Below are 26,999 nucleotides of genomic sequence, written 5' to 3' on the forward strand. Positions count from 1 at the left end.
CACAGCAGAAGAATCACATGTTACTGGACACTTGTGTAACAGGTTGTGCAATCTATTGCACAGCAAAGTTACTGGCAATATGCTTATGTATTTGCTTCTGCAACAGCATTCTGCTGGCACTAAATATATCGCCAGCAGAACAAGTATACCACTGAGTGACTAACAGCGCTGCAGTGGATAGAACCCCATCTGATTACATCATGCAAGCTGATTGTAAGTCTTGGATTTTCTAACTTGAATAGGACATTATAATGTTATGCCAGCTGCAGTGACCCCCATTTCTAGGCCCAGTTCATAGTGCTGGTTTTGACCTTTTAAAACCGCTTCACACCTTAGGGCCAGGGTACTTGAAGTATCAGCTGTGTCTCTGTAAAAACTTAAGTGGAGGGACTCCTCACTCCCGTTACCCTTGCCATCTGAAGTAAGGCTGGTGGTGAGAGATTTCTCTTCATATATACAAGTGGTCATGAATTTGGACATCCTGGATGCCCTGGTGCACTCACGAGTCACTCCCCCCCCCCTCCAAAATTAGGATTGAATGAAGCATTCTATTGTAGACGATAGAATAGGTTTCCATGTTTGCTTGGTAGAGTGCTGTGCCCATGGTAGTTTCTCTGGTTTGCAAATGTGCCCACAGGCCCCTAAACATTGGCAACCCGTACTCTATATGGTGACGCTACAGCGGGAAGTGGTCCATTCTATGCCAGTTATCATTTGGTTTAAAAAACTCCACTGAAGAATAGGTTGCACCACAAGAGGGCAGTGTTGCCACACAGGTGAATTAGGAACAACTGCACATAAATGCTTGCATTATTAATAAAGCAAACTGCAGATTTCTAAAGCTGCATAAAGAAATCATTTGTGCAAATACAGATCCAGCTATATAGTTGAAGCCTCTATGTTCCTATAATTCATAAATAACGGAGAGAGACAGCAGAAGTGCTGCCTGGCTTTGTTCACATTTAATCACATTGGGATTCTCTGGTTAAAGAGAATTACAACCATTCATATACAGATTTCTTCATTATACGGGACTAATTTCTCTCCCTCAAACATTCAGTGTAAGCTAGACATCACATTTGAAAATGACTGCTGTGTTTATTTTTATGTCATTGAAAGCATTATTTAGTTTCCCCGGGACAAAAACAAGTGTACTCCAAAGTTCCTCCATAAATAGTCACTAGGTCATAATTAAGCTGTGTATGGTTTTAGTGAATGCATCTATTTTGTGTTGTCTTTGATGCAGACATGTTTTTGTAGTATAGCAGCTTGACTTCTTCAATAACAAATTTCCAATTTGTGCATACCTCTTGAGGATCTTACAGACTTTGGGTGTCAACAACAAAACATTTCAAGTAACATCCTGATTTGTGTGTTTCTAACAAAGTTGTCCTTTTCTTCCTTTAGTCTTTAATATTAAGCATATTGGACCTAAACAATCAGTTTTTCCCACTTTGCAGCTAGAGATTTGAAATTGTATCCAGGTCTAGTCCTGTTGTGGTTCTGTGGATTACTGCAAGTCTTAAAAATCAATACAAGAAAGTTAAAGTCTATAAGATAGGGTAAGGTAATGTTTGTGGCTGATCCATTCCTTGATCCAGCTCAGGTTTTCGGAATGTCTTAATCAGCCTTAACCAATCTGGTGGCCTCCAGACGTTTTTGTTTACAATTCTCATCAGCCCCAGCCAGGTTGTCTGATGGCCACAGAACCATCAACAGTGGGGCCATTCCACCATCAGCTATCCCAGGGGAAGCAGGATCGTGTCAACTTTTACATGCTAATAAATTGTCTACCGAGGTGGTGTTGCTTCAAAATCTAACAAAGTGTTTCTTGTAAGCCACCTTGGAATAATTTATATCCTGTAAGGCAGGGTATAAATAATTGTGAAAAATCTAGATTCTTAAGAGCCCCAGGCCTTTGAAGACATCAATAAGTAGGTTCCTTGAATTCAAGGGTCAGTTCACACAAATAAACTTTTTTTCCTCCTCCATATATTCCTGTGCTCAACCACTTGGAGAATATCTAGTGTGAACGGACAGCTGAACTGGTGCAGTTGTAGCCCTTTCTGTGGTCTAAGGGAGCTGCCTTAGACTGAGTCAAACTACTGTTCTAACTCAGTTTTGTCCACAGAATTCCAGGATTTTGGACAGGGCTTGAATCTGTGACCCTCTGTGACCCACTAAGCTATGAACTTTCCCCCAGGTGGCTGAGGACTGGACTGAGCACAGATAAGAAGCCAGCTCTCATCACCCTTCTTCTACATGCTCAGTATATATCCCATGCAGGGGGAGGGTGGGGAATGCTGCTTGCTTGTGTGGGTTGACCCTAAGTGACTCTCAATCTTTGCAGTATGACCCTCATTTTTCAAAGTGGAGTTTTACTGTGACATCAAGTAGAGCTGCAGCTGGTGACTTGATGACTCCTGTCCAGTTGCTGAACTGTAGATATTTCTGGTCATAAATTTTCCCCTTGCTGTCTGTCCGTGTCTCTGCAGGTGACTGGATGTGATGAGAAGTGCGGAGGCCAGCATAAACATTTTTGCTCCATCCTGCGAAAACCTTTTGGGAAGAACAAACAGATGTACATAGACAGCAGAGAGGGCAGAGCAGTTGTCTTGCATGGAAGACACATACAATCATAGAACTGTAGAGTTGGAAGAGACCCTGAGGATCATCTGGTCCAACCCCCTGCAGTGCAGGAATATGCTGCTGTCCCATATGGGGATCAAATCTGCAGCATGGTCTAACCAACTGAGCTATCCACATGGGCTATGTGTTGCTTAGGGCAGGCATGGCCTGGCACCTGCGCCATTAGACCTGTGGTCCAAGGGAGGGCTAAATGAAGATTTCGGAGGTGTTTGTGAGCATCCAAAGCCCGTAGCACATTGTGGCACATTTCAAGGGGGCTCCTATAGCAGCTGTGGTGCGCATGCACATTTTGCTCTTGACAATGCAGATTGTGTCCCATTGTTATGCATGTTGCAGAAGGAAAAACCCAGTTCTCTCACTCATTATAAAATTAATGGAACTGTCTCTTCTGAATTTCCAGAAAGACTGATTGCTCAAAGCAAGTCCTTAACAATTTAATAACTAATTGATCAAACTTTCTTTGAAGATGGCTTGTATAGTTTCTTGTCCTAACTATCACAGCCATAACAAGCCTTTAACTTTGACAATAATACAGATTTCTGGATTAATTGTGGATTTTTTTAAAAAAAATGATTTGCTTTCTTTGAATATTTAATTAATACAGTTTGGGAAGAACAGTAGGAGGAAACCACTTCCCGTGACTGAGTTCAGGGAAAAAGTGAAACTGTGTTTTTTGGAGTAAGGAATTAAATTTGCTGAGTTATTTCCTTTGAGGACTATTGAAATTTACAAACTTTGGCCACACACGGTTCTCTCTGCAGTTTTCAGAGAATGTTTAATTTGTTTTGACAGCTCAAAGAAAATATCTGCAAAGAACTAACACACCATGTTTTGCACATACATGTTACTGTTACAAAAAACTGAAATTACTAAGTTTGAATTGAGATGTCCATGCTGAAGAAAAAGGCTAGAGAATTTTGAATCTACAAATTCAGGACAGCAGATTCCGAAACACCGGTTTCTTTTAAATATTTATATCTCATCTTTTCAAAAGTTCGAGACAGCTTCTTATTTCTAGAAATGATGAATTACTTCTCTGTGCTTTGAAATCTAAGGGCTGGATCTCATGTGCATATCCATTGTGATTGGCCATACCATCAAATAATAACAGATTAATATAATCATCCCTGTTTTGTTCCAGTTTTAGTATGTGCTACTGAAGCAATCTTCCCTACCTCCCAGATTCCCCCTTATTCCTTCAAATGCTAACTTTAACACCATCAGTTCCACCTGCCCTATCCCCAGTTTCTCCTTTCTCTTCTGCCTTGTTACCCGGGTCTAAAACTTTCACAAGCAGAGAGACCCTTCTTCCACCCCACCCTATGAATGCCTTCCTTTAACCCCCAAGTCATTTACAACAGACATAAATCGGCTTCTTTTTCTTCTTTAGAACTTTGGAAACAACCAAGGCCAAACAGTATGATAATAGACTAGTCGCAGGCATGTCCAACAGGTAGATCGTAATCTACCGGTAGATCACTGGACGTCTGCAGTAGATCACTGGTAGATCAGTGGCTCCCCCCCAAAGAAGCTGAACAACTGGCTCCCCTTAAAAAAAGCTCAACATTTTGCCTCCTCCCTGAAAAAACTCAACAACTTTGACCCGAACCCCCCCAAATATGGGCCTTAAAGGTAAATGTAAAGGGACCCCTGACCATTAGGTCCAGTTGTGGATGATTCTGGGGTTGCAGCGCTCATCTCGCTTTATTGGCCGAGGGAGCCGGCGTACAGCTTCTGGGTCATGTGGCCAGCATGACTAAGCCACTTCTGGCGAACCACAGCAGCACACGGAAATGCTGTTTACCTTCCCGCCGGAGCAGTACCTATTTATCTACTTGCACTTTGACGTGCTTTTGAACTGCTCGGTTGGCAGGAGCAGGGACTGAGCAATGGGAGCTCACCCCGTTGTGGGAATTCAAACCACCGACCTTCTGATTGGCAAGCCCTAGGCTCAGTGGTTCAGACCACAGTGGCACCCACGTCCCTTCCTTAAAAAAGCTCAACAACCTGAACCCCCCAAAAGGGGGTAGATCACTGCCAGTTTTTAACTCTGTGAGTAGATCACAGTATCTTGGGAGTTGGCCACCCCTGGACTAGTGGAAACCTAGTATAGACAGACATTTGGCACTCACGGAACTCAGTGGGACTCACTTCTGAGCTGACATGTGTCATGCTCCTCTACACTGCAGTGATGCACACACTTGCCAGGGATTGAGTCACATTTAATGCCATTAGACATACCTCTGAACAAGCATGCATAGGACAGGGCGGCATACATGATTCTGACAAAGTCAGCCTAAAAGTGATTCTGTTCTCTAAGAAGAAGCCACTGAAGCGAGTTGCCACGGTAATTGTGATTGGGGTGGGGAGGGGGGAACAGAGTGAGTTCTTCTTGCTCTGTCTTCACGTCTCTCAGAGAGGAGAACTATTATCTGTGCCATTTAAAATAGACGTGCTTTAGTCAGCTTCCTCTCCACTCAAATGAAATAGCCTGATTTTGACAAGAATGGGTGCGGGCATGTCCATCTGTTGTTTGAAGTCTGGTTTTTATCATCCTTGAAGTTAGGGACAATTAGAAATAAAACATTTAGCTTTTTCTTCCTGTGACTACATATGTATTCAATCAAAGAGAAATTGGTCTTTTTCAATGTGGGTTTATTTTTTTCAGGGTACAAGCAGAGGATGGGACCTGCCTTTTTTCTTTCTGAAGCACAGCACAGAAATGGCTCCAAGATATTTCCAAGCCATTTATGTTTTCTCGTCCATTAGCATGCTTAGGGGAAGGAGGTTGGGGGAAATTAAGCAATTTAAAGAAGTGCATTAATTCATTATAAAGCCTGCCTGACATTCTGGAAAATAACATTTCAGATTACCTGAACTGAAACAGAATTTCTCCCCCACAGTTGAAGTAAGTGAAAGCAGACTTGAATTCAATGTTGCCTTTACTTTATCTGAATAACCGGACTTTTGAAAGTCACCAGCACTAAGGACTAATTGATATATGAACTGTCCTCCTCAACTAACCTCATAGGTTATTTTGGACTTTTGGAGAATGTCTGTCAAGTGCTTTAAAAACAAACAAACAACAACACTGAATGAACCATTTCTGTCTTTATATTTTTTTGTCTTTCCATGTAAAAAATCCAGCCCAACCCTGCCCCAAGGAAAGTGTAAAGGGGGCAGTCCGATTTGGGTACAGTTTAAAAAGTAATCTTTGTGTTCAATGCAGCACTAGTTAGCCACTTGGGGTTTCCACTTGCAAAATGAGACGTTGCTCCCTCCTGCCCCAGTGCACACTCTGAATCTCTTCTGAGGTTTCCTGCAACCCTCCAGAACAGATTTGGAGAAGGTGTGGTGTGCATGTAGTAGGAGGAGAAGGGGGGGGGGGGAGTTCCACTGTGCAAGTGGAAATCCTTGTGCTCATGGTGTGAGGGAGTTTGATACCACCCAAAGTTCTCAAGGAACGTCAGGAATCTTGAGGTTGCCCATCAACCATTTGCCCTGTCAGCGGGCAGCAGACTGAGCAGCCCAGTATGGAGAGATTTATTTCTAGCTTAATTGTATTATATATTTCCAAATTTGCATCTCCACATATCAGTTGCCATGTGAAAACTCCATGTGAATATGTGTCCTTTGTTTTGTCCTTTATACTGAGGACGAAGCTCAGGAAGCTGCCTATATACTGAGTCAGAGCAGTGGTCCATCTAGTTTAGGACTGACTGTCAGTGGCTTTCCCAGGATTTCAGGCAGGAGACGTTCACAGTCCCAGCTGGGCCCCTCTGCATGCAAGACAGATGATCCACCATTCAGCTATGGTCTTTCTTTTGTTTTTCTTTAACTGGCCTCCAGTAATCAGAAGTAAGCTGTTAGGGGTAGCTTTTGAAGGGGAACTTTCTGTATCTCCTTCCTATGCACAGATTATCCCCTACAAGGACTTCTCTCATAAAGACTAGATCCACTCCTGGAAGTCAAGGGCACACTCAGGTGCTGAGGTAACATGAAGTTCTGCTCTAAAACATGCTGATCTAGCAGCAAACTCAAACCAGGTGAAAGTATTTCTTCATGTAATGCTTAATTAACTTCTGTAATTCATAATCACAAGCTATGATCACCCTGGCTAACATAGATCTGAGGTAACATGTTCAAAGAAGTATGTGAAATGGTTCTGGGCATAAGCCACTGTGTGGAATTTGAGTAGATTGTTAGAAACATTGGTTGTTGTTTTTTTGACCAACTGTTGTATTAGAAAAGAAACCAATCTTTCACCAAGAACAAAAGAGGCAGCCTAGGCAAGTTAGGTTGCAAATGAACCTTTCTCCTCATAGCATCTGAGATGACCATGAGCCAAGTCTGAACATGTAAGAACTTCCTCCATCTTGTTTCATGTTTTGCTCTCAGCACCAAAGCCTGAAGATGAATTGTGTAAACTTTACCGGAGTATAGCTGTTAAAACAACTAGCTGATCTGATGAAAGGTTTTCCCCAATTCTGTGTGTCTCATTGTGTGGGGCCATTGTTGTGAAAATGCTCCATGATTAATCACTGTCTACAATAGAGACATGGAAGCTGCTTGTCTGTTTTCTCTTTCCTTCTTCCTGGTTTTGGTTCTGTTTTTCTACTGTCTATTTTCATCTATGAATTTAGGTTTCTCTTGTTTGTGTGAACAATTTCCAGTATACACTGAGATGTCTTGCAGGCAGAATTGAAGTTTTGTGCATCAGCATTGCCAGTTTGTACCTGAACTTTTCTGCTCCCTGGAAGTTGTACTGTTACTAGTATTAGCATTTGTTTGCTTGTTTATACACACCCCATCTTTTACCCTGATGGGACTCAAGGTGGCTTAAAGATAAAAACAAGAATTGCTAAAAACATAGGGGGAAAACAATCATTAAAATAAAATTAAACCTTAATAGAATTAAGACTACAGTGGTACCTCGGGTTACATATGCTTCAGGTTACATATGCTTCAGGTTACAGACTCCGCTAACCCAGAAATAGTGCTTCAGGTTAAGAACTTTGCTTCAGGATGAGAAGAGAAATCGTGCTCCGGCGGTGCGGCGGCAGCAGGAGGCCCCATTAGCTAAAGTGGTGCTTCAGGCTAAGAACAGTTTCAGGTTAAGTACGGACCTCCGGAACGAATTAAGTACTTAACCCAAGGTACCACTGTATATACAAATATGAAATCAAAATATGAAAGCAGGCAGCTCATGCAGCTCCCCTTCCATCCAAGAAGAGCTTTACAGTCCTGGGAGTTTTTATCCAACTTGGTTTTCATAGCATCATAGAGTTGGAAGGGACCCAAGGGTCATCTAGTCCAACCCCCTGCAATGCAGGAATCTCAGCTAAAGCATCCATGACAGATGGCCATCCAACCTCTGCTTAAAAACCTCCAATGAAGTTTGTCTTCTTTGTCTTCTCTGACCTGAAGAAGAAGAAATCCCTGCTCCACCACACCTTTCTGCTAGGCAGATAGGACGAGGGGATGGAGTTGTGATGTATGGGGGCAAGCTCTTTCCTGTTGCCCCCATACTTCTCGATCCCTTTGTTTGTGTGTTTCACTGGAGAGATCAGAGATTGAACCTGGGATCTGCTGCTGTACCACTCAGCTCTGGCCCCTCCCCTCAGCATCACCCTATCCTTCTGTGGTCTAGACAAGAGCCACTTTGAGTGCCCAGAGTGCATTGTGGTTATCAACTCTGTTCCTCGAGATATGAGATCAATATCACCCATTTCTGTTGGCCCACAATTCAGCCACTTCTAAAATGTGACTAAAGGTAAGGTAAAGCTAGGTAAAGGATGCCTGGACAGTTAAGTCCAGTCAAATGCGACTCTGGAGTTGTGGCACCCATCTCGCTTTTCAGGCCAAGGGAGCCGGCATTTGTCCACAGACAACTTTCCAGGTCATGTGGCCAGCATGACTAAGCCACTGACTAATATGACTAATGAGATGGCAAGCCACAAACTCCAAGATCTGGAATAAACCAAGATAAGACATTTTGCAGGTTATAGGCTTATTTACTTATTGATTCATAAAACCAATCCAACAAGGCGTTTTGTTGAAGGGCTTGATTTTTCTCCAACTCTTTTCTTCTTCTTTCCCCTTTTAAATTTATTTTTTAAAAAGAATTACATTGCTGTTACTCAAAATTCAATTCAGGCAACACAGTGAAAATACCCTGAACATGTTTTGATTGAGCTAGCATCAGTTTCAAATGGGGCTGTTTTTCGTTCTACTTACAAACATGAACTACAGGAGTTGTCAACAATGATACAAAAATAATGCTTTTCATTAGATTCTCGCACCCTGCCCTTCTCTTGGAAATTGCATCAACTGAGCACAGCCTGTCTACATGCAAATGAAAGGTAGATACAAATTACAAAAAATTGATTAATCACAGAGCTCAGCTTAGCTGTTCATTCTTTACTGAAGATTAGAAAATCAGTTGGAGAGGCAGGAGAAGGAGGCACCATTAAAAAGAATAAACCTCCTTCTAAATCACTGTCAAAAGTAATGCCTGCCTGCGTTAATTCACTAGCAGACACCAATGGCAGTCTGCAATGGACTTCTTCCAGTACACACTTGCAAATTAATTGTAATCATTGCTGAGAGACTCTTGAGCACCAGGCCATGCTAGAAACTCAACAGTTGCCACTGATGCCTAGGATTTGAGATCTCCTTCTTCCCACAGCAATGGCACCTGATCTTTCCTTGGCTGGGCTTGCATGATGGATGCATCTTCACCCTCATTGACCGCTAGAGCCAGACATGTTAGAGGATAGTCATACAGCTGCAGCATAAGCCAAACAGCATTTCTACTTTTCTAATTTGTAATATACACTTTTCAAATTTGGGTGGAGAGACTCTGCAAAAACCACATGGCTATTCTGAAAAGGGATCGACAGGTCCACCTATCACTCATCTAGGTCATTTTTGCATGTATTGTTCATAAAGTCTATTTCATCCTCTTTCCATATATTTTAAGAAATCTGCACATAGATTTGTATTTAAATAAGCATTTTTCTTCCAAAGCATGCATTGTTAAATGTGTTTCTTTCATTTCTCAAGCTGGAAACAGCATCACCTATGCTCCCCCTCCAAGCTGTTCTGGGTGTTTTCTTGGCACACACACACACAGAGAGAGAGAGAGAGAGAGAGAGAGCGCGCGCGCAAGCCAATTGAGGTTGGTGTCAGGAGTGAAGAGAGAGAAACCCCTGTTGAGATAGCTGAAGTTCTTGTGTGGGCTTCCATTAGTGGGTCTTGTTAGCTGAATCCAGCTCTCTGCTTTATCCTACTCTGTGCACATAACTATTTGTTTCCAAAGGATATATCCTACACAAATAGGCGCATACAAGAACACTCTATTCACACTTGGAGTTGGGCATATGCTCATACAAAGATGATCATCAGCTGTTCTGCTGTGTTTTAATGCCAGGAAGTCAACCCAGATGATGTCTTACCTAAGCCAAGTTAATTATGAGTAGAACATCTCATAAAATTAGTCCATTCATGTCCTGTACTCTGCTAGCCACATCTGCTAGTATTAATGGCTTGTTTTTGAACATGTACTGTTAGTTACCTTTGGATAATTTCATTAATATATACAGGCACAGAAGCATATACAAAATCTTTTAGCCTATGCAAGCTGCAAGTTGTTTTTTCTTTCAATTTTATTTTACTATAATTGAATTATTGTAATTGTATATCTCCTTATTGCTGGGTATATTGGATTCATCTATGTTTGCCCTCTCTCTAGAACACTTTAATGTACTTAGTAATATACATTTTGCACAATTCAATAGCATTTTCTTTTAAAAAAATTATTTTGACTAGTTTCTCACAGACAATGTATGCTAATTTTTGGCATTTTATTCATGAAATTCATTGCTGCTCAGAGAACATTACTTTCCCCTGGCCTACTTAGATTACCTTATCAAATTTGTGGTTCTTCAAGTAGGATTAGTATCATTAATCTGAACGGCAATTTTCCTTCGGTTCTGGGCTACTCCTAAAACAAGTATTAATCAGAATACCTGTAAGATTCAAATTTGACACCCCCCCCCCCGCAAATTCCATTTTTGTTCATCTAAATATTTAATCCACTAATAATATAAATTGTTTTTAATAGAAAACATGACATTTATCCAGTCTCTCCACATTCCCCACCTTCTAATATTACATTGAGTCTGAGGTTTTTCTCATGGACAGAGGTGTGTTGTCATGCTCACAAAATACTACAGCTGATAAAACCTGACAACTCTTTTATTAATGGAACGAATACAGGGCTAATAGTAGTTATTCATAATCAATACATATTTCAGCAGGGAATTTATTCATTGCCATGTGATGCTGGCATTCAGTACGAATAGTAAGTGAATGTTCTTACTATTGAATATTCACTTACTATTTAAATAGTAAAGTGGGGGAGGTGGCATATGACAGCACAAGCTCAGGAAGGAATGTAAAGGCAACTGGGGTACTCTTAGGAGATGGGAGAACAGAAAAAGCTGGCCAGGGGTACAGGTAACAATTCCTATTAGGGAGCCCACTGGTGAAGACCATACATTTTTATGGTAAATAAAAGCGTACCAGCTGAATCCCAAACTATAACTTCCTTATCTTGACTCAAGCTCAAAAACCATACCTCCACCACCCACCTGCATAGTTCTGGAACAGCCTTCAGTAACCTCCAGAAATCTTGGGTTACAATTCCCATCAGCCTCAGCCAACACTGCTGATGGGAGTCATAGCTCCAAACATTCTGGAGGGCACCAGGCTGATGAAGAGTGTTCTAGAGGAAAGCCAGGACCAAGGAAGGAAATGAAAATAAAAATCTGTGCACTATTTCAGTGAGTTCACGGGGGCTAATGTTTCAGCTTCCTTATTTGGCTTACTTTTGAACATGTACTGATACATACTTTTGAACTATTTGATAAATGCATAAATGCATTTGGAGCAATGCATGAGGGAGTCATTACCAAGATTGATGGGTTTGATGCCATTTCCAGATGGCATTTCCAGAGCACATCCATCACCAGTTTCATATGCTTTTTCTGACCTGGAATTTTTTGGAATACATGACTTGGATCCAGCCATGTTATATAGCTGAGGTTTCAAGGCATATTGAGTTTAATAGTCCTAATGAAGTGTCAAAAAAAAAATTACCCTAAGCCCATCCTAGCATGAGGATCACGTTGTGGGGGTGGGGTGGGAGGGTCTCCTGCAGGAAAAGAAGATTTTCTGGGAGCCAGTCGAATCAAACCATATCTGGTTATAATTAGCAAATATGTAACATATTTATTTCCATTTTTGTCCATAGCTGTAGCTCTCATTATTTATTTCAGGATTTATAAAGTGACCTTCATCCAAAAATGGATTTCTGGGTGGTTTACAAAGAAATTTGCAATTGCAAATATGTTATAAATCACAACCAACAAGAGAATAAAAGTAAGAGGAACAAAACCATTCAAACAGCTTTAAAAGCCACATTGCACTTCAGATGCAACAGCTTATTTTTATGCCGCATAAAATGCTTTAATTTTACAAAACCTCTTTTCCGCTCTTCATCTATCGACTCTGAGCAGCTGACATCCAACTGCTTTCATCCCCCAAAAGCCAGGAAAAATATTTATTTGTTTCAGAAATTCACCAGAGACATCCCATCAGCACTTTGAACCACCTCTCCTCTATTGAGTGATGGATAGATGTTATTTAGCTACACTAGCATACTGAAAAGAAGTTTCAGCAGCTTTGGAATTTGTTTTCAGTAATGCAAAGTATGTTGATGGCCCTCAGCTGCAGCAGATGACAGGCACCCCGGGGTCCTCTTGCAGCACAGTTAGAGCTGGAGGAGAAAAAGAAGAAGAAAAACCTCTGATCAACTTGCTAAGCACATTGTAACAAATCACATCAAAGTGGAGAAACAGCTAAAGCGAAAGAAAATTACTGCTTTAATTTCCTTCATCTCTTGCTTCCTCACAGAACATGATCTGTCTCTCGGAGTGCCATCCGCAATGGGCTAAAGAACAATTTAGCAGCGTATAAATAGGGAGTTGCCAAAGTGGCTCTCTCCCAGGAAAGAGAGGAAATGCATTTGTCTGAAATGCAGACTAAAAAAGTTTTATCTTTGTCTTTTCTATGCGTGGTAATGACGCCCTATAGAACGGGTGCATCGTTTGCCATGTCTGATTTTTGCCCTGGAAAAAAACCCACACCTTTGGAAAGGATGTAATGTGGTTTGCCAAATGTGTGTTGTTGTTGTTTCGTATTTGACCAGATTCTTGGGTGCCCCCTTTGTGCGAAATATTCCTTCTTCAGCATCCTTGTGTCTAGCACAATTAAGTTTGTGCTCCTGAGCCATCGCTGCTTTTTTCCTTCAGATGGGGGTGGAGACAAGGCTTGAGAATGGGAACCAAAAACTGCCATTCCTGCCAATGGAGCCTCTGCTGAGAACAATATGATGGTGCCAATTCTGCTCTCAGCGATGACTTTGGTAAACATCACAGCTTAATGCAGCCAAACAGATAGGATGTAAGAAGCAAAATACGGTAACACTGGGTGGTGATCTGCTAGATAGAACAATACCTCTCTCCTTCCCCTACACGCTGTTCAGGCAGTTCTCCTGACCCTCCTTCAGCCAACTTCATTGGGCTTGTGTGGGGTGCAGAGAGAGCAGGAAATGGGGAAAGGAAGCCTTGTTGCACAAGCAGAAGTCCTTGCACAGGGCTTTGAATGTGCATTAGAGGTATAGTGCATGCATGTCCTCAAACTCTTGTTCTCTGGCAACAGTAATATGGCAGATGCTATCAGGACTTGTGAAGTGAGTGGAGAATCTTTCCCCCTTCATTTTCACATCTTTCCCCACTATGTCTTCAGATGCAGTGGCGTAGCGTGGGGGGTGCAGGGGGGGCAGTCGCACCGGGCGCAACATCTGGGGGTTAGGGTTAGGGGGCGCAAATCCACGGGTTAGGGGGTGCAAATTACTTGCTTTGCCCCGGGTGCTGACAACCCACGCTACGCCACTGTTCAGATGTGATGTCAAAAGCCCAAATTCATCACCGCCATCCTCAAAATCACTAGCTGTTGGAAGAATAAATGAAAACTAGCCATTTAGGCCTATGACTCTAGAGAGGTACACTTGACTCCTGAACCTAGTGTTTGATAGGGCTTTCATGAAGGTCAGCATAGCAAAGCTCTCCCAGCAATTTAATTTCCTAAAATAAATCTAGCTTGCTCTTTCTCCTTGCTGTAGAACAGGCACCCCCAAACTCGGCCCTCCAGCTGTTTTGGGACTACAGTTCCCATCATCCCTGACCACTGGTCCTGTTAGCTAGGGATGATGGGCGTTGTAGTCCCAAAACAGATGGAGGGCTGAGTTTGGGGATGCCTGCTGTAGAATGCAAGCGGGAACTGGGAGAATTTAGTCTTAGAGTCATACCCAGCTAACAGACTAATAGGTCTGTTTCAAAATGTTTCAAAGCCTTCCAAGAGCAACACAAGGTCTCCTAAAGAGCAACAAATTAGTTATGGCAGGAGCTTTCATAGAATAGAATCCATCAAATTCATCAGAAGCTAGATTGCTCTCTAAAGGATAACAATGTAAAAAAACCCATCTGGGATTTTCATTCCCAAATGGGAATGAAAGGCCACCCCACCCCAAAAAATTTACAACTACTTAAGGAATTTGAAATTAGGGAAGTCAGTTTTCTTCAATTAAATTTCTATACTGCCCTTCATCCGAGGATCACAGGGTGGCTTGCGATATAAAAATACAAAAATAAATAACATAGTAACAAACCAAAACAATACCCCAGAGTTTAAAAGACCATAGGCTGCTTAATCAGCCTGACATGGGAGAAAAGAGATGTTTTTGCCTGGCACCTGAAGATGTGTAACAAAGGCGCCAGGCGAGCCAGCCTGGGAAGAGCAGTCCACTAGCATTACATTAATGATTCAATTCAATAGATTTTTATTGTTTATAGCCAATGACCATCACAATACAATATAAGCACAAATCACACAACTACAGAACAAAAGACATTACATGTATGAGACCAAGACAAATATACAATGTCCAGAATTTTTAAAAACAATATGTGATCATGTCCTGGGATTGTATGACGGATGAGCAGGGAAATCTACTTAATTTTTTTAAAGAAAAATTTAGCCATTGACACATATCTAGAGACTTCATAGACTAAGTGGCAGTGGTAGAGCAAGCAGACTAATTTGGGGCCATTAGGGAAAGAGTGCAGGATAATTCATCGGAAGGAAGAATTGCAAGCAGGGTAGATTTAACCTACCTGAAAAGTAATGTTTTGTTGGGAGTGAAAGGGAAAGAAAATGTATTCATGTACACCATGGCATTATAGGAACCAGTGAACTTCAAAATATAGTATACTGCTTCAAGCTGTAAAGGCCACAGATGGAAAGAATTGCTCAATTTCGCAAATCCTTATTTTATGTCGTCTAAATATTATGCCTTAACATTGCCCTTGACAGAGCCACTTTTCACTAGTGAATACAGATTAAATGTAGTTTTGTCTTTTTTAACTATGCAACTTTAAATATTATTTCAGTGAGGCCAACTTAGGAAGGAGTGAGGCAAAAATTTTGATTTTAAACTTTAGAAGTAACTTGCAGCCTTCAAAACTCTATGTTTAAAGATCCAAGCGACATCTGAGTAGCATGCTACAATGCAATAATATGCTGAACAATTTAGATAAAATACAGAATCTAAATTAAAATCTTTCCTAAGATGTTTTTATTCACTTTGTGATACTGAAGTTTCACTTTCTAGAACCTTTGCAAGATGTCAAGGAAGAAATGAGAGATGATATATCTAATGTTCAGTGATAGGGCAGAAATGTTTTGAAGCACACATCAAATCTCCCAGTTATGACAGAGCGCATACCATTGTTAGCCACCTTCGCCTTGGAATTTAACTCATCATTGCTGTTCCAGAATAAGGAGAAGCTGCTGAAGTTAGACCAAAATCAATGGGTTTTGAATCCAAGCCCTCTAGTTAGTTTGGGGTGATTGCATGGATTGAACTCTGTGTAGAAACTATTCTCAGTATGATTTCCTTTGAGGATAGTTCCCATTTTCATTCAAGAGAGTTCATATTGCATTTTGTTTCTCTTAGCCAGTTTTGCAAATGAAAGTTACTTCTATCTGTGTTGTGATATTAAGGAAACTATTTTAAATGTTGCATTTCTGCCTAGGGATGAGCCAGTGACTTGGCTCCATTCCAAAAGCTTTTGCCATGCTAAAAGGATAGATCTCTTCCATACCACCAAAATTCATAGGTCGCTAGAAAATGGTGGAAGCTGGTACACCTACAGCAGAGGGAAGGAACCTGTGGCCCTCCAGTTGTCCTTGGAATCCAAATTTGTCAGCTCCAGCAAGGTTGGTTAATGGTTGGGGATGAAGGTTGTTGTAGTTCAACAGTATCTGCAGGGCCAAAGGTTCTCCATGCCTGTCATACAGGAAATTGCAACAAATGGTTTCATCATGTCTTGTGACAGTGGCCCCAGACAGTGCTGAAACCTGTTCGGTGTCATCCGATGATGTTTGCATGCATTTTGAAATATAATAGTGCCATTTTTATCCCGAAGACACACTATAATAAGTGACCCTTGTTTTTACTCATGAAATTTCTATTTCTGGTTGGCTTCTGAAAGCTTCAAAGGGAGAAGGTGCCGTATTAGTCAGTATTAGAAGAAAGAGCTTTTAAAAATTGCTCCTGTTGACAAGCTAATTTCCATTGCATTTTATTTGAGGGTAATAAAAGCAGACAAAAAGCTTCCAGATAAATTGTTGGTGATTTTCTTAATTAGGGAAACTTACCAAATAACCAGTTGTATGCATCCCTTTCCTATTAAGTCTTCCTCCATTACTGCTATGTTGTCTCCATGGGCAAAATAAGATAATTTTCTTTGGAAAGAAAACCACCATTATAGATTGACTGTTTTTCTCATCTGATAGTTACTTTGATTAAATAACCTTTTCTTCCAGGCTAAATCTGAAGCTGGGCTTTTTGCTTCTTCATTAATCCCTGTTATTTCAACTGTTATAACTAAACTGTCAGAAAAAGTATCAAAGCCCACTAATCTCTACTGTTATACATTTGTGGGGTTCCTGGATTGCCCCTCTAATTCCTTCTAATTCCTGGGTACCAAATGCTGAATTTGGTGTCAAAATACAGACCAAACCCATTTTCCTATTCAGGAGATTGCCTGGGGAAAGAACCATCAAGTTTAACAAAGACAGAAAGAAGAGCCATTAAGAAGGCCAATTAAAAGGTATAGCAGACAGCAAAGAGGTGGAGCCCCTCTTTCAACTAAAAGTTAAAACAAAAAAAATTCCTTCCAGTAGCACCTTAAAGACCAACTAAGTCAGTTCTTGGTATGAGCTTTCGTGTGCATGCACACTTCTTCAGATACACATGCATGCACACGAAAGCTCATACCAAGAACTGACTTAGTTGGTCTTTAAGGTGCTACTGGAAGGAATTTTTTTTTGTTTTGACTATGGCAGACCAACACGGCTACCTATCTGTAACTGGAACTAAAAGTTAGTTAGCAGAGACAAAAGCCAGTAGCAAATCAGTTTAGGATTGCAATGGCGATGATGTGACCTAGGAAAAAGAGGTTCCAGCTTGTAAAACAAGGCATGCTGAATGGGGCAAAGGCTGAGAAACATGTAAGCTGACTGTTATAATCCAAGGAACCAGCAATGGGAGAAACAGGACCCTCTTGGAGCATAATGATCTGAACCCCTCCATTGTAGGCTTGTTCATCATCATTTTTAATTTGTGTACCGCCTTTCTATCTTACAATACTCAAGGCGGTTTACAAGCTGAAGAAACAAAAAATGTACATCTTATAACAATCTAATGCAATACAAAAATGTGATAATAAAACATAACTTTAAAATAGGCAACATCCATCAAAAAAGTAACATTCAACAATCATTAAAGGTAAAGGTAAAGGTACCCCTGCCCGTACGGGCCAGTCTTGCCAGACTCTGGGGTTGTGCGCCCATCTCACTCAAGAGGCCAGGGGCCAGCGCTGTCCGAAGACACTTCCGGGTCACGTGGCCAGTGTGACATCGCTGCTCTGGCGAGCCAGAGCTGCACACGGAAACGCCGTTTACCTTCCCGCCAGTAAGCGGTCCCTATTTATCTACTTGCACCCGAGGGTGCTTTCGAACTTCTAGGTTGGCAGGCGCTGGGACCGAGCAGCGGGAGCGCACCCCGCCGCGGGGATTCGAACCGCCGACCTTTCGATCGGCAAGCCCTAGGCACTGAGGCTTTTACCCACAGCGCCACCCGCGTCCCTTCAACAATCATTAGAATAGTATAAAATAATAATATCAACATATACATATATATGTGTAAATATACCATATGTCATAAAAACACCACAGTTTCAGCTAGGACTCATTGCCAAATGAAATAGGAACTCTGGATAAGTGGCTGGATGCCTGGCATCTCACACCACTCAGAGATTGGGGTGGTGTGTAGCAATTGAAAATCTTCTAGATGCAGGAATGATGATTGTCACTGGATAAAGATATTCTATGAAGGCCTCATGCAGAGAAGATAACAAATCTGCCAACCATTCTGTTAAGTCATAAACCCTGCAGTATGAGTGGATTTAAGCATGGAATTTTGAGCTGCTCCGAAGAAGAAGAAGAAGAAGAAGAAGAAGAAGAAGAAGAAGAAGAAGAAGACGACGACTACCTGTCCAACACAGGTATTAGCATATATTTGTAAGAGCATGACTGCTAAGCACACATCTCTGGCAAAGGTCTTTCTTCAAATAACCTTTATATCACGCCTAGTTATCATTCTGGAGTGACTTCTAGAACTCACTTATATCAAGTTTGAGGGTTTGCCCTTGAGTATTCAATAGACTTGTGCACCAGAGAGAGAACAGGGAAACAGACAAATAGCTGTGAAACTTTACATGCATCTTTTTGTTTGTTTGTTTGCCATCTTGACATTCCGTTTCCAAAGCTGCAGAACAATCTTAAATGTCTGCCCAGGGGAGATATTAAAACAAAACACCAAATTCTGTGCAGCCATTCTTTTTTTTACTGCAGCCTGTTTTCTCAAAGACCCTTACTCTCACCCTTGAATCCTGCTTCCGTCTTCAACAAAGACAAATGAAGCTTTTCTTGGACAAAGCCAAATTCCGTCAAGACCCAGCATGCAGCTTGTTTGGATGCAGAAAGCTGCTGTTGCAACAGCAAGAACAAATGAGATTACTCAGTATTAGGGAGGAGCTGATTTCCCCCGGGTCTGTTCCTTTATTGTTCTGTAGATGCACGCCACCCTTCTTCCCTCTTCACTTTAATTCTTGTTTAAGTAGGATAATTTCTAAAATTAATCCCAGAATAAAAGCTTGCAATTTGCTGCTGCTTTCAATTTTTTTTAAAAAGAAGCTAGTTGCATCTTTTCTCACTTCTGGTTACTAGTCATGGTAATTTCTCAAGCGCAAGAGCTCATCATGAGTGTCCCTACTATAAGAGGTCTAACATGCAGGGAGCTCTGTTGACCCATCCATAATGTTGCTTCCTCTCTCCCCAAGCAACAACATTCCAATTTATTAGGAGCAGCTGGCCTTCATAGAATAGACATTTATAGAATAATTTCTACTTGTATAACATGTTTAGCCTTCAGAAAAGATCTTCAGCTTGCTGAACTTGAAGACTTTTGATTTTAATTAGATTTTTTATTTTAATTAGAAATGCAATAAATCACGCAAAGAGGTTTTGCCATTTAAACTGCCAGCACACCCAGCCTGTGCTTCTTCTTTCACAAACAACTGGAAAACATGGAATTCTTGTTATCATCTCACTCACTTGCTGGAGTGACAGGGGTTCATTAATAATCCTGGTGCTATGGCAGATGCCATCATCACTCGTGCTATGAAAAAAGAAGTATCTGAGATGAAGCTTCAAAAGCAATTTAGTAATTGTCAGGGGTTCAGAAGGAGAGACACAGGAGGGGGAGCAAATGGAGAGTGAGGAGGAGGAGTACGAGGGGGGCGCAGGCAGTGACAGTGGCCAGAGTTATTCCACAAGCCTCTCTAGCAAATCGGAGGACTCACAGAAGGGAGCGCCGGTGGCCAGAGCAAGGGAGATTCCAAGGGAGAAACCTCAAGAGGGAGGGGCCAGCGGGGAGTCCCTGAACAGCAGCTGGAGATCAGGGCCAGCGTCTCCACCAGAGCGCAGTGGGGAGGGGGAGTCCCAGGAGTCGGGACCAGTGTCCTCACCACCAGAGGGAGGAGAGGAGTCAGGTTTGGCAACACCCACATCAGGAAGCGGGGAAACGGTCAGAAGGAAAGTCACCGGCTGGGCGCGCGCGCCAAGTTCAAATGTACAGGAGCGCGGCACAGCGGGGAGCCCGGGAAGGGAGCCAGGTCCTAAAGCCCGCCGGAGGGAGGGGCAAGACTCAGGAGGCTCCGCGTCAGAGGAGTCCAGGAAGGAGGGAACCCCAGAGGGCAGAAGGACCCAACGCAGGAAAGAGCAGCACAAGAGGTGGAGCCGGGCTAGAATCTTAAACTGGTGTGGGTGGAGCAGTGAGTCAGAGCGGACTTAGCCGGTCTAGCGTTAAGACGTGGGCCTGCGCGCCCAGAGCTTGGAAATGGAAACTAAACTTCAATAAAGACTTTTGTATATAATATCCACTGGGCGTTGGTCCTCTGTGAGCTGGGACCTAGCGGCAGTCCTGACAGTAATGATGAGGGAATCAGCTCAACAAAAGTGCAGAGGGGAGGGAGTAGGGAAAAAATCCACTGGGTGAGCAAGAAGTCCTATAGACCACAGGGCTTGTGTCAAATTAACAGCAGGATGCCTGTAGAAATTCTCTTGACTGCCATCTAACTGGGGTTCCCCCCCCCCTTGTGTTTTTAAATTCTTGCAACTGGCCTTGCCACCTCATGGTGAAAGGCTAGTAAGAAATTGAATTAATTGTTCTGGTAATAATAAAATAGCTGTTTCCTCACAAGAGGAATAGTACATAAAAACCCAATAGGTATGTCCCGTCTGCATATCCTTTCCTCTCTGTTCAAATATTTAAAGAAAGTGATAAAAATGTTTTGTTGTGTATCTATACACATATCTATCTCCATTAGGCTTGCAAAGCATGAAAGCACTCTATTCCTCAGAACAGCAGCTCTCTGCTCTGGAATGAACCCTGTGTGAAATGGTTACCTTTCACTTCTAATAAGATGTATTAAGAATAGTTTGATTTATAAAGAGAAACCAAATTAAGTTGTTGAGCTGAGAAAGTGCAGGACTGGAAGTTGCAATTAGCACCATTTTTACTTGAAGGGGGTCTGTGAAGAGAGAGCCTGAGAAGGGATTCACAGCAGAAAAGCACTGTGACGATGAATTGCAGGGTCACTGTAACTATTACCACTGATATTTTACAAAAGTATGTTTTTATATTCCAAGTGCTGCAAAATGCATTAGCCTATGATTTCAAAGAGGCTGCACTGTAAATTGCAGACTTTACACTCAGACAGCTGTAACCTTTTTATGAAAGAGCCCATTCTTCTGCTCCACCAAGATGAAAAAGAGTATTTGCAGAGAAAGGGGCACAAATGTGTTGAATGGCATGCAATGTCCATTTGTTTTATTTTGATGCTGCAGCTTCAGCAACAAGCAGAAAAACCCATTTTTTCCAGCTGGCTGGCTCTGTAGTGCAAACTGTGCATCTTTTCCCCCCTGGCAACCACCCTTTCCCCCCTGGCAACCAATCCATGCAACCACCTCAAACTAACTAGAGTGCTTGGAATCAAATCTCATTGATTTTGGTCCAACAATATTTGGTCCTGCAATGTTCTCCTATTTGGGGAACCAATTCCCCCCCCCCCTTTTCATTCACAAGCTGTACACTTTTTTTTGCCAGAGCTCACATACACACATGTGATTTATTTATTTTTAAGGGAAAAGATTCTCTCTCTTATCTCTCTGGTATTTCTTGCAGCAAGATATCATTCTAATATCTTTATCTGGATGATCTCAAACAGTTTAAAACACACTTGGGCACACACATGGGGCACATTTGAACTAATTCCCTAGAAAGGGTGAGAATGATAAAGACAGGCTGAAGAGAAGCAAATTTTCCTATGTTGCATCCTGTCATATTCCAACTGAAAAACTACAGCTGGGATAAACAAAGATAATATACTGTGGTGCCCCGCAAGACGAATGCCCCGCAAGACGAATGCCCCGCAAGACGAAAGGGTTTTTCGGTTTTTGCGTTGCTTCGCAAGACGATTTTCCCTATGGGCTTGCTTCGCAAGACGAAAACGTCTTGCGAGTTTGTTTGCTTTTTTCTTAAAGCCGCTTGAAGAGGCGCAGTTGCGACGGACCGTGCTTCGCATGACGAAAAACATCGCAAGACGAAAAGACTCGCGGAACGAATTAATTTCATCTTGCGAGGCACCACTGTATAGTCAACAGAAACCAGGAGTTCCAAAGAGATCCTGAGGGGGTGGGAAGAGTGGCCTGCAAACTGCTGTTTTGCAATTTTCTGTCAAAAAGCTGAAGACTTTGACCTTGTGAATGTTAAAGAGTCAATTAATAAGCACATTGCCCAGGAAAAACCAAACCCAGCTCCTTATTAAGCCTGACCTTTAAATGGGAGGACTGATTATATTTTTGCACACCACTCCAACCTCTGAGTGGTTTGAGATTCCCGGGATTCGAGGTGCTTACCCAGGTTTCATGTTTCCTTTGCAATGAGGCACTGCGGAGACTGTGGTGCCTTTGTGATGTTTGGTTTATTTACACATATATACAACCTGAGCCTACAGTGGAGAGGTTTGCAACATTAACACTCCAAATGGGCCTTGCTTTTCCCCACAGCTGCAGTCTTTGATTCAGAGAGGAATCATCACTCCCATTTTGTCACTTGCTAGCTTGCTACTTTGCTTCTAGCCCACATCACTCAGCTGCCGGCTCTGGCTTTGTTTTTCTAACTAACTGTGAGTTGGGGGATATGCCCCCACCCCTTAGCCATCTCACACAGATCCACTTTCTTTGTTCCCCTTTACAGCCCATCATGCAGTAAGAATCTAACCTAGCTATTCCAAGAATTAGAAGGGGGCCCAGGCATTCAACCTAATTCTCCACCAACTCATCACAATATCTATGCAGAGCAGAGTCATACATAGTTGAGAGTATGGATTGCTCCACCTGTACGGAATGGCAGAGAAAGGAAGAGGAAACACAATTCTTCACCTAAGTTTCAACACCATCTCTCCCAGAAGGTAATGATAGGAGAGAACATGGCACAGCCGACACGGCAATTCAGCTGTCAGCTAACATCTGTGAAAGAGAGGTTGCTTCATTACACTTGAACCTTCCTGTTGCTCATTAAAATCTCCACAAATGAGATTCAGTGGCGTTTGGGAAGTGGCTGCCTCCTGTAAAGCTGTTCTGACACTGATGGATGAATGCAGAGCAAAACAGAGTCTTCATAGTATTGTACGGCACGGAGCGTCAGCGACAGAGAGAGCATAACTTTACAAAAGGGTGTGTGTAGGAGAGGGAGATGATTGACAGGTAACCAGGAAATTGCATTAAGTGACATTTTCCCTTGAGGAATATTCTAATCTAGCTACCTAATTCTTTTAATGCTCTTCCAGTGCAATTCTGTTCAGCAGTGGCAGCTGCTTATTGGGGCTGGTGGGGTGAAGAGGACACCAACAGCAGCTAAGAAAAACAACTGGAGCTTGGGGGGCTAGAGAGAGAGAGAGTGAGGTCACAAAGCAGCACAGTTGATGTACCTGCATGGAAGTGGAGAGGAAGGGCAAGGCAAGGCTAGGATTTGGGGTGGGGGAAGCAATACAGAAATAGTAAGGCTAGCAAGCCCAAGAAGCTCAGTGTTTAAGACCACAGTGCCACCTGCTCCCCTTATTATACCATGACCATGATCTAAAACAGCTGGTACTTTATAAGTAACCTGGGATTATGATTCAGCTGTCAAAATCTGGTATATTAAATATATCTGACAAAGTGGATTGGAAGTAATTTCTCTTTGAAAACAAAGTTCATGGAAAGCAATTTCGACTTGCTAAACTAAATTTAGTCTAGTGGCACACACACCCTCCACAGAAAGGCATATTTTAAGTTTATTCTATATCAATGACTGACATGATTGATAGTGGAGGAAATAGAACATGCCACTGAATCTCTACTCATTTTTCACAACATTAGATATGTTTTGGGATCCTAATGCATTTCAGTTCATACACTCCTACCAAAACAAATTCAGTTACTCCTTGCACAGCTAAGTTTGCCCTGAAGAGCTTATGCATACATTTTTCATAAGTGTAACCTTTCCTAGGATTTCCAGTGTTTAACTTCATCGGTCTCATGCATCTTAGAAATATTAGGACTCTACTCAACCAGGCCCATTATTTGGTCTTCCTCTAGGTGACAGTAGGCACTGTGAATAGAGAAGCAGATGTTGAAGCGGAAGGGTGGGTGAAGGCTATACTTTGTGCTGAGCAGAAGGAAGAAGCAGAAGTGGAGAGTGCAGATGGATGGAGGAGCTATGGAAAGACAAGGTAAATCTCAGACCCAGTAGAAGAATAGAAAGATCCATGTGAAACTGGCAGGAATTGAAAAAGCAACAAAGCTTTGAAGGCTATAGGACTAGGCCAAGGAGCTAAAGAACAACCTCTTGGTAGTTCTGCACCTCCAGGAATGGGCTTTCTCTGCAGCTTATTTCTGAGCCAATCTTATATGGGCTGGGTGTGTGTGTGGAGGAAACTTTCCCTCATGCAGATTCAGTGACACATGGTGCTGAATACAACAGAGGCTGTGATCCTGGATTTAGTGACCAGACACGTTAGTGTTGGGGCCCTCACACATCTCCTGGAGTTTTTGCTGCAGGTTTCAACTGGAAAGTTGGAGATGTCCTTTCATTCTGGAGGTGAGCAGGTCCTCACTGCAGACTGCAGCCCAAATCTCACTGGAAATTATTCTTCTAAGCAGAAGTGCTGCTTCCATCTTCCCTCTTTGTATGGACTGAGCTTAAGGGTTTTGTTTCCATTGTGTAGTTGTGTCACATCTATCACTTTAAAACATTGATGCAAGTTTTTACATAATTCATAAAAATCAGACCTGCTGTGACTAACGGGGGTGGAGAGATGTTTAATATATTCATGGTATTACTTCTAAAATATTTTCAAGGTCACTCCTTTAATTGATGTCAGATGCTGCTGCTTCCAGTGTTGGCTCATCTACCCGAGGCCTGAAATTCCAGGGATTTGTTTTAATTAAATCCTTTTTTTTGGTGTGGGCACCCACAGTATATGATTTAACTTAACAGTGACAGGGTAGGGATGGTATATAAAAAAGAAAAAGGCATTTATTAGGCAAGGAGTATGACAACCAGGGAGGTTTTGTACAAGTCATAAAAGAATGTGGCACTTTGGAGAATGGAGGATCTTCCTTTTCCCTCACCAACTAGTAGTGGTTTGGGCTTAGGGCTTCTCTGTTGTTGTTGTTAGTCGTTCAGTCATGTCTGACTCTTTGTGACCCCATGGACCAGAGCACACCAGGCACTCCTGTCTTCCACTGCCTCCCACAGTTTGGTGAAACTCATGCTGGTAGCTTCGAGAACACTGTCCAACCATCTCATCCTCTGTCGTCGCCGCCTCCTTGTGCCCTCCATCTTTCCCAACATCAGGGTCTTTTCCAGGGAGTCTTCTCTTCTCATGAGGTAGCCAAAGTATTGGAGCCTCAGCTTCAGGATCTGTTCTTCCACTGAGCACTCAGGGCTGATTTCTTTAAGACTGGATAGGTTTGATCTTCTTGCAGTCCATGGGATTCTCAAGAGTCTCCTCCAGCACCATAATTCAAAAGCATCAATTCTTCAGCAATCAGCCTTCTTTATGGTCCAGCTCTCACTTCCATGCATCACTAAGGGCTCCTCTAGATGACCTATTTATTGAGCACTCATCCTGATTTGCTTGCACAAGGCTTACACAGAGGTTAGATTATATCTGGTCTTTAATAAACATTCATTCTGATTCCTTTGTGGGGCGGTTGTATGATGGTATGCATTCGTCCTACATTCATCATGAGTTGCTTGCAGTGTGTTTTGACATCTTCCTATGAATCTTGGCTTATTCCACACTCCTAACTGAAAAAAAGTCCTTTAGAAATGGAGATTTGCAAATTCCCCAGGATGCTCCCACAAAATGCTGACAGTCTGGAGGCTGCCTTAGCTACATATTAGCCATGATAGCCCTTGACTGTTTGCACAGATCAAGTCTTACCATCTGTGGCTGCATCTGGTCACTGCCAGCTATTTGTCTGACCCCTCAGTTGCCCACTGCCTATTCCATGTAAAACACTGCTTGTCACCTGGCAGGTGAAGAAGAATGGTTGACTTCTCATTTCATGCTTAAAGGGAATGAAAAGCAACCACTCTCATGCTGCTTTTAGGCCAGCCATTGCCACTGGTTTCCCCCCTTCTCGATCTACAAGTTGCGTTGGCTTGACAAGTTAGGGATGGCTAACTTAAGTTCTATTAATTTTAATAGGTCTTCTCTAGGCATGACTAAATCTGGATCCAAAATAATATCACCCAGTGGGATTATGCCTGCATGAAGAGCCCTGCTGGGTCAGATCAAAAGATCCAACATCCTGTTACCTGAAGGAGCATCTCCACCCCCATCATTCAGCCCAGACACTAAGGTCCATCTCCAAGGACCTTCTGGCAGTTTCCTCCCCACAAGAAGTGAGGTTACAAGGAACCAGGCAGAGGGCCTTCTCGGTAGTGGCACCCACCCTGTGGAATGCCCTCCCATCAGATGTCAAGGAAATAAACAACTATCTAACTTTTAGAAGACATCTGAAGGGAAGTTTTTAATGTCTGGTGTTTTATTGTGCTTTTAATCCTGTTGGGAGCTGCCTGGAGTGGCTAGGGAAACCTAGCCAGACGGGCAGGGTATAAAACAACAACAACATCTTAGTGGCCAAACAGATACATACCACTATAGCGCATAAGGGTGATCCACAACATGGTATACAGGCATGCTGCAAACATGTTTGTTCAGGTGCAACTTCTTCACTATTTGATGGACAGTTCTCCCTGTGCATCTGATGGCTTTGACACTGAAAGGAGCAGGTAAATCTCTTGCTTGCATATGGAGCTCCCAGTGGCCATTGAACTGATATGAATGTATGCATTAGGCATAGGCAATCTTAATGGCTGGTGCTCTTTTACAGTTACTTTCCATTTCAACACAGTTTATCTAGAGGTAGCACTGCTATTCAGTATTCATGACAGAGGCTACACTAATAATTGAAGAGGAGGT

Source organism: Podarcis gaigeae (assembly GCF_964106915.1).
Source record: "Podarcis gaigeae genome assembly, chromosome: 7".
In the NCBI taxonomy this organism is placed as follows: Eukaryota; Metazoa; Chordata; class Lepidosauria; order Squamata; family Lacertidae; genus Podarcis; species Podarcis gaigeae.